Source organism: Onychomys torridus, chromosome 6 (assembly GCF_903995425.1).
Source record: "Onychomys torridus chromosome 6, mOncTor1.1, whole genome shotgun sequence".
NCBI classification, from domain to species: domain Eukaryota; kingdom Metazoa; phylum Chordata; class Mammalia; order Rodentia; family Cricetidae; genus Onychomys; species Onychomys torridus.
Window position 1 is genome coordinate 123830030 of NC_050448.1, and position 7886 is coordinate 123837915.

Sequence of the window (7886 nt, forward strand, 5' to 3'; positions counted from 1 at the left end):
AGGAGGTATTTGGGGTTAAATGAGGTTGACCATTAATGTAGGTCTAATGTCTTTATAAGGAAAGAATGAAACACAAGAAGTCATGCAAATACGGACAGCCATTTGCAAGTCATCCCTGTCAGTACTTTGATCTTGAACTTCTAGTTTCTAAAACTGCAGGAAAACAAGTTTGGTTTATGCTCCAGTCTGTAAGCATCCCTACAACAGTCATCCATCCTCCTACCATTCTGAGGCTAGAGGTGATCTTCTCTCTCCTTTTTTTTTTTTGTGATAGCAAATTGATTTATTTAATATTTTTTCCATTCCATATCATCAGGAGGGTTGATTTCAACTTTTCTTTTACCTACATCAGACCAGTTGGTACTCAAGACTATACCACCAGACTCCATAAATGATTTGTTCATGGCCCACTTCACTTCATCAGAACCATCTCAGTAGATCTGCTGAAATAGCTTGTTTAAAGGTACACCACCCTCCAGCTTCTCATTCTTTGCTTCCTCTTTGACCTCACCAACCAGTTTATCCCAGTTCCTGGAATAATGAGATGACGATGGATCCAGGGTCTTCACATCTGCTGTGAACTGTTTTGGTGTGGGCTCATCTCCTTGCCCTTCTAGCTTTTCCCATCTCACATTCTCTGGCTTTTTCATTTTAAATTTAGTCTTTGTCGAAAGCACTTTAAACATGCTCTGCTCCAGTACTACAGGGTGAAGCAACCTCAGCTTCAGATTATCATCATCTCCAGGAGGGACTTTCACCAAAGCAGGCAACTTTTTTTCTGAAAATTCACATTTACATCATTCTTCTGAATATTCTTGATCATAAGTGTAAAGGTTACTTGAGATTCCGTTTGATATCAGTCATACTTGATTTTTTACTGAGTTCTCTGAGATGCAGACACTTCAGATTCTGATCTATTCTGAGTCTCCTGGCACCTTTTAATCCAGATGGCAGGTTTGCATCTGCACTATCTAATTTCTGTCCTTCTGCAAAAGTGTCTAAAGCAGAAGCATAGTCTTTTTCAAGGTATCCACACATCCCTTTCTTCAGGAAAGCAGTAGGATTATTTGGATTGAGTTCAAGAGACTTTACGTCAGCAATACCATCATGATTTTTCCCAAGAAGAATGTGACAATAAGCTCTCTAACAGTAATACTGTGCATCATCTGGATTCTGTTCCAAAGCCTTAGTCAGCTCTTCTAACACCACATGGGGGTCCTTGTCGATCAGAGCATCTGAGGAGCTCTGGAAAACTGCTGGGATGCTGCAGGTCCTGCTGCAGCTGCCGCCATCTCTAAGAGCCACTAAAGCTTTGGCCTGAGCGTTTTCTACCTTGGTTACCAGCTCTGTTCCTCTCTGCTTTCTTAATCACCTTCTCGTTCCCCAAAGGAAGGACACATTCCTAGTGATATTTGACTCCTCTACTAAACTTCAGTGCATCTAACTACGCTGTCCCTCCTCATAGCCTCTTATCATTGTCTTCGAATAGTCTAAAATCCTTTCTGCTCACAATGAATGGAGAGCATCTTGTATGTGCTTCCATTCCCACCACAGCCATCAATGTATGTTTGTTGAAAAACCTAATTAATAGTACCCCATCCATAGTAGATAGTCAGTAGCTGGCAAATCAAAGAAAATTTACATAAAATGATTTCAACAAAATCATGAGGTAATTCCAATATAAACTTCAATTAAAGAACTAGGAGTAACTGCCACAATTTAGCACAAAAGCATATCATGGAAACACAAATTACCTTGGTTCAATGTTTAGGATAGCACAGGACACACACACACACACACACACACACACACACACACACACACACACACACACCATGGCAGAGAGGGAAACAGAAAAGGTTTTCAGAACAGACTTAGATGCAAGTAATAGTTCTCTATTAACTTAGTCTTGTGGTTTGTGATCAAGGGTACAAATTCCACCTCCTCCTTTCCAGCATATGTACCTTCAGAAGAAATGATTATAAAATAAACCTTTTAAGATTTCATGTTTTTTTTTTTTCCTTGCAGTGGTCCAATTAAGTCTCTTCAAAGGGACTTTGCACAGGGCAAACCTAAGGGACAGAACATTTGTTCCAGAAGCAATCTCCTCCCCAGTTATTGTCTGTATTCCCTTGGCCACGTTTCTCCGCAGTTGAACCTGAATAAGAGCTCACTGGATCCCATACCAGTTTCTCCTGCTGTTTGAACCTACATTCAAGTCGCAGACTGTTTTGTGTGATGCCTTTGCCACCATCTGCTACCATGGAAATGATCACACAAGTAAAGTGTACATTTTGTTACAAGATGAGTTCCTAGATTTACAAAGAAAAGTATTCAAGATGTATTTACAAAATGTGTTCAGAAGTGAATTGTGTTGCTTTACATCCATTCAAAGAAATTAAACAGGTGCCCAAGCTGAACTCTTTATGTTTAGAGAAGAATGTTAAGATCAAAACGATGATAATGATGGTGGGGGGTGGTAGTGGTGGTGGTGGTCATAACAATGTCTTATAACTACATCACAATGTAAAATTGGCAAAAAAAAAAAAAGCTAGGAGTTTGCAACTATGTGTGGGAGGAAGAATTATTAACTGTATATTCCCATCTCCTGAGCATTGCAAAGCTTTTCCATCAGGGATTTCTCATTCAGGTTTCTTGTACTAGCTCCCCTGTCTTAGAACTGAAAGACTCATACAGGAGATTTTCCTAAGAACAAGTCTCCAGTGAGAAGCAAAACCTTGCTGCTTACCCATATGCAGACAGAGGAGATATGGTAGTTGGATTCTTCTGATGCACTCACTCCATCCCAAGGATGGAGCCTTGGGAAGGCTTGTTTACTGTTTTAAGACTTTAAAAAAATAAGAATTGAAAATAATCAAATGTTCCCATAGTTCCAAAAGAAGTCTTTTGGAAAACTTGGGGAACGATTTATTAAACAAAGTTATAGAAGACTGAGAACATTAATAGATTTAAGGATAGATGTCTCCAATGTTACTCCAACGTAGTTGCAGCCTGTGTTTCCTTCTCTGATGCTTTCAGAGATGCTTCTGGTGGTGGCAGGGGGTGTGGGTGGTGGCAGGCAAGCAGCAATTTTCAATTTCTCCACATTTTCATCTCACTCCTTCAGCTTTGGTACCATTTCTACAGACAACACCAAAGCAGTTTGTGGGAAAGGGGGCCAAGCTTCTACTCACAAAGCATCCTGGATTCATGGGTCAAAGGGCATTTGAAAGCAATTAAATCTGAGGAATATCCACTGAAAAGTTTATTTATTCAAACACTATAAATTATGCCATATATAGTCAGAAGAAACAGTTTTTGTTTTTGTTGTTTATCTAAACAAGGAAATATTCCATTTTTTCCACTTAAGCCATATTCCAAAGCTCTAGTTTTCTCTTACCTACCCAGACCTGGACTACTCCCTCAGAACTTTTATGGAGTCCTAGGCATCTCCCCACAATCTGGCTGAAATGCCATCAGTATAGCACAAGTCAACACTGTGGCCAATTCTCGCTACCTGCTGGATATTTAAGATCCTTCACAGAGTCTCCAAATAGCTTTTCCTAACCAGTCTCCTCTGCCAGGACAGCTTGGACTTCCTCAGATAAGAAATCATTTTGTTCTTTCAATGCACTCACTATGCATCATTCCAAAAACATCTGCCCCAAACTGTGGGCTCCAGAAAGCAACAGGGGCGTGTCTTATACTTTCATATGGGGGCATGTTCATACCTTAATGGGATCATAACTGCTGCCATTCAGAAAGGACCACAGAGGTCCTCTTCAATGCATGACCCTCATCTAAACCCATCCCCAAAGTCCGCCTCTGCCTTTGAACCCCTCCTTTCCTATAGCTGTTCACAGCATAGCCAGGAGTCCTCCCTCTCAGAATGCTTGGTTTTGTTGTTGTAGTTGTTGTTGTTGTAGTCCCCAGGTGTCTCTGCTAAAATTCCTGGGGCAAAGAACATTTATAGTTCCGCACATGTTTTCATAGTCAATGGGAAAAAAATTTCCCTGTACTCCTAATGGACTGTCTTCAGTAATATGCTTCATGGCACCCTTGGATGTGTGGGAGACTGACGTTGCCAGAATATTTCTTTTTTATGGCTTTTGTTGCTTTGACAGCTTTGATTTTATGGCAACTTTAATCATGTGTGTCCTATTCCTTCACCTCTGGCATTTTGCAAATATTCCATTTCTCTATTGCTGCTACCATAACTGCCTTCAACAAATTGTGATTCATCAAATGGTTTCCCCCACGTCCTTCTACCACATCCACAGGGGAAACCCTGAAAGGGGCTATATCAAACAAACAAGGCGATGCTAAATGCTCGAGAGTGTGAAAATCTATTAATTACAAAGGGGAGGAGAGAGAGAACAGGAAGGAAGAAAAATCTCATGGACCAGTTAATGCAGCCCCAAGCCACCGTGGCTGGAAGCTATGCACTGACACTTTACACAGGCTTTGTGAGTCTGTTTGCTCTGTTCCCAACTGTTCATGAGAAAATGTGCCATCAAGTCTAACATAAAGTACATGTGTTATCTTAAAGATACAGCGAGTCAATAAATCATACCTGATCCGTAACAGTATTATAGGTCTCTCTCTTGTATAATCACAGAATAATGGAGCACAAATGAAACAGAGTCAGAGCCAGGAAAGACCCAATAGGTTATCCGTTCAGTCTTGCTCTGACAGAGGATCGGTCTAGAGCAATACATCTCAAGTTGCATCATCTGGAAATTAGCATCTCTGGTGCCGTTGCCGCTCTCACCCACTTTCTAAGCAGCTCATTTCTGCGAAGCAGAGAAGAATGGATTCTCATCACCTCCCCTTAACAGTAGATCTCAACTCTTATTTTGCTGAGTCATTTGCCCTCTTTTTCCTTCTTTTTCTGATCCCCTGGGCCCTGTATGAAAGTTTCCTCTTGTGGGTATTGTAATGTTCTAATATGAACTGGATCATTCTCTGCTTCCTATTCCTCATCTAGAATGAATCTCATTACTGGTTTTCTTTCTTTAGTAGGAAGGCTACACATCCCTTGGGAACGTAGACAGCCCCTCCTATGCAAACTATGTTGTGTTTACTGCATCCCCATGAGAATGACTGATTTAACTCGGTGTCCTCAAAATGTCAGCTATGGAAATGCCTCTTCATCTGTGATATGGTATCCTTGTTTTCCAAGCCAGTCGAGACTGCCACAACTCTCACTTTATCCCAGCAGCCATTTCTGCCTTTGTTCACCTGTGCTTCTCACTAATTTGTCCCACTTTACTCTTAAACCTCAGTAAGCTATGATCCTTGTTTGTGATCCGAAATAATGTGATCCATTTTTATGACAGTTGATGCATCTTAGAAATATCAGCACTGTTTTCAAGTTTTATTGAAGTACTGTTTACACTCTAATGTAGAGCATTTGAGATTTGTTTTCCACAATGAATAATACTTAGGCTATGGTTCATGACCTCTTCAAACTGATCAACCCATCGAAAATTCAAAGCACTGAGACCCTTCCTTATAATGGGTAAGTGAATTCCAAGTCAAATATTTTGCAGAAATCATTATTGCTATCAGAACAACATAACTTTACTTTTAACAATGTGCTGGAGTTTGTGACATGATGCAGAATGGTACAAAGGTCATTCACTTGTTACCCCAACATCTGGTACAAAACAAATATTCAATGTGAATTCTAGATAATGCATCATTTGTTCAGAGCCAAATAATTATAACTGTGTTAAATAAATGGGCCATTAAATAAAAAGGCTGAACATTGAAACATAGGATCATTGACTAGGAAATACCAGTATAGATACCTAGAGTTATGCTGTTCAGTGCTCACATAGAAATTCCAAATTTCACAAGGTCCCTTCAACTCAAAGCAACAGGTTCAGGTTCAGAGAAGGACATTGCCTAAGATCAAAGAACTGCAGAGAAGATGGAATACGTGTGTGTGTGTGTGTGTGTGTGTGTGTGTGTGTGTGTGTGTGTGTGTATGTCCATAAATATATTAGTGATATATGGTAAAAAAAAAAAATTATAACAATAGCGTACCAAGAAATCACAAATATCATATTTATTCATGTGAAAAGTCTTATCTTGCAGAAATTTTCTCATGCAATTATGATGGACAAGAAGTCTCATAATGCATCATCTAAAAGGTGGAGAACAAACAAGGTCAGCGGTATAATTTAGTTGGAGTCTGAAATCCTGAAAACAAGGAACCCCAGTGTGTGAGCCAAGAAATAGATACCTTCAAGAATAGACAAAGAATTTGCCCTCTGCTGCCTTGTATATTCTATTGGGTCTTCCATAAAGGGGATAAAATCATCCACATGAATCTTCTTTGAAAGTGAATCTTCTTTGCTGGCTATAATCACTCAAACACTCATCTCCTCCCAAACACTTACAACCTATACCCAGAAACATACTGTTTTACTAGCTCTAAGGGCAGACTTCAGCCCTGTCAAAGTGGCATACAAAACTAGATGTCACAGAAACTAAGACAGAACAAGGATATAGGAATAGCTCCCCAGCACCTGGAAGGTTGCAAAGAATTTGAATTTAACAAAGACAAAACAGAGCCAGGAGATAAATGAGGGAGCTGACCAGTAGTCCAGGTAGGGACCACAATAAAGAAGCAGGAAGCAGAATAAATGGGCTGAAAATTTGCTACTGACAATAGGTTTAAAGGAAAGCGCCACAAAATCAGATCATAAAGATCATGTTCTTTGTTGCTAAAATCATTTTAGATTTAATTCTATTGTAAAAACATTTTTTGAAGAATTCTATGTTATAGGGTTCCCAGAATATTTCTATCTTGTAGCACTAAGTAACAAGTTGAAGTGAACATAGAGAGATAAATGTCTAAGGGTATAATGCAATAGTCTGAGTAAAGAATTATCACTCAATAACTAAGGCATGATTTGTGAGAGCAGAAACAATAAGTTGGGCAGACATTTTGCTTATTATGGGGAGCTGAGTTAAAGGGATATGGAGTTACTTTACAGTGATAGTGTAGTGATACTGTGCCTCGAGGTAAAAATGTAGAGCCTGATAACAGTTACAGAAAATAATACACAGAAGAAAGAAGGATGGGCAGTGTCTTAGTGCACACTTTTCTATTGCCCTGATAAGACATAATGACCAAGGCAACTTATAGAAGAAAATTTATTTGGGGCATACAGTTTCAAAGTTAGAGTCCATGATCATCATGGCAGAGAACATGGTAGCAGGCAGACATGAATGCAGATGGAGCAGTAGCTGAAAGCCTACATCTTGATCCACAGGCAGGAAGCAAAGTAAGCACACTAGGAATGGCATGGGCTTTTGAAATTTCAAAACCCACCTCCAGTGACATACTTCCTCTAACAAGGCCACATCTCTTGTTCCTTCTCAAACAGTTTCAACAACTGAGAACCAAGTATTAAATTATATGGACTATGGAGACCATTTCTCACTCAAACCACTACAGATGTCAAGACCACAAGAGATAAACCAATATGGGGCATGTTGGACTTAATACAGCATCAATCTAGCTGAGTATTGATATGGGAAGATTATGGCACTGTGTGGGATTTTTCAAGAACAGTGCAAAATGAGAATTTTTCACAGAACATATATTTGTGCGCTGACATAAATATTATGACCCAGTGGTTCTCATAGGAACTTTAAGTGAATAGTTTTAATAAATCACAGACAAACAAAAAAATTGTTCAAGCCCAATAAAATAGATCTGCCGAAGCCCTTCTGGGCAGAGAGAGCCAGTGAATCTCTAGCTCACTATTTCACTATTTTACAGACTAGTGTTTTATAAACTGAGTCACAAACCATTGGTTCACCATTTAAAATTTTAAAAATTACAATCACGGTTTCTTATGAAACTTATG

The 7886-nt window shown here is 39.4% G+C and overlaps 1 pseudogene; it reads right to left on the reverse strand.

Annotated features, from left to right (window-relative positions):
* Nucleotides 1-287: 287 nt before the first annotated feature.
* LOC118585178 lies at nucleotides 288-1292 on the reverse strand (annotated as a pseudogene).
* Nucleotides 1293-7886: the final 6594 nt, after the last annotated feature.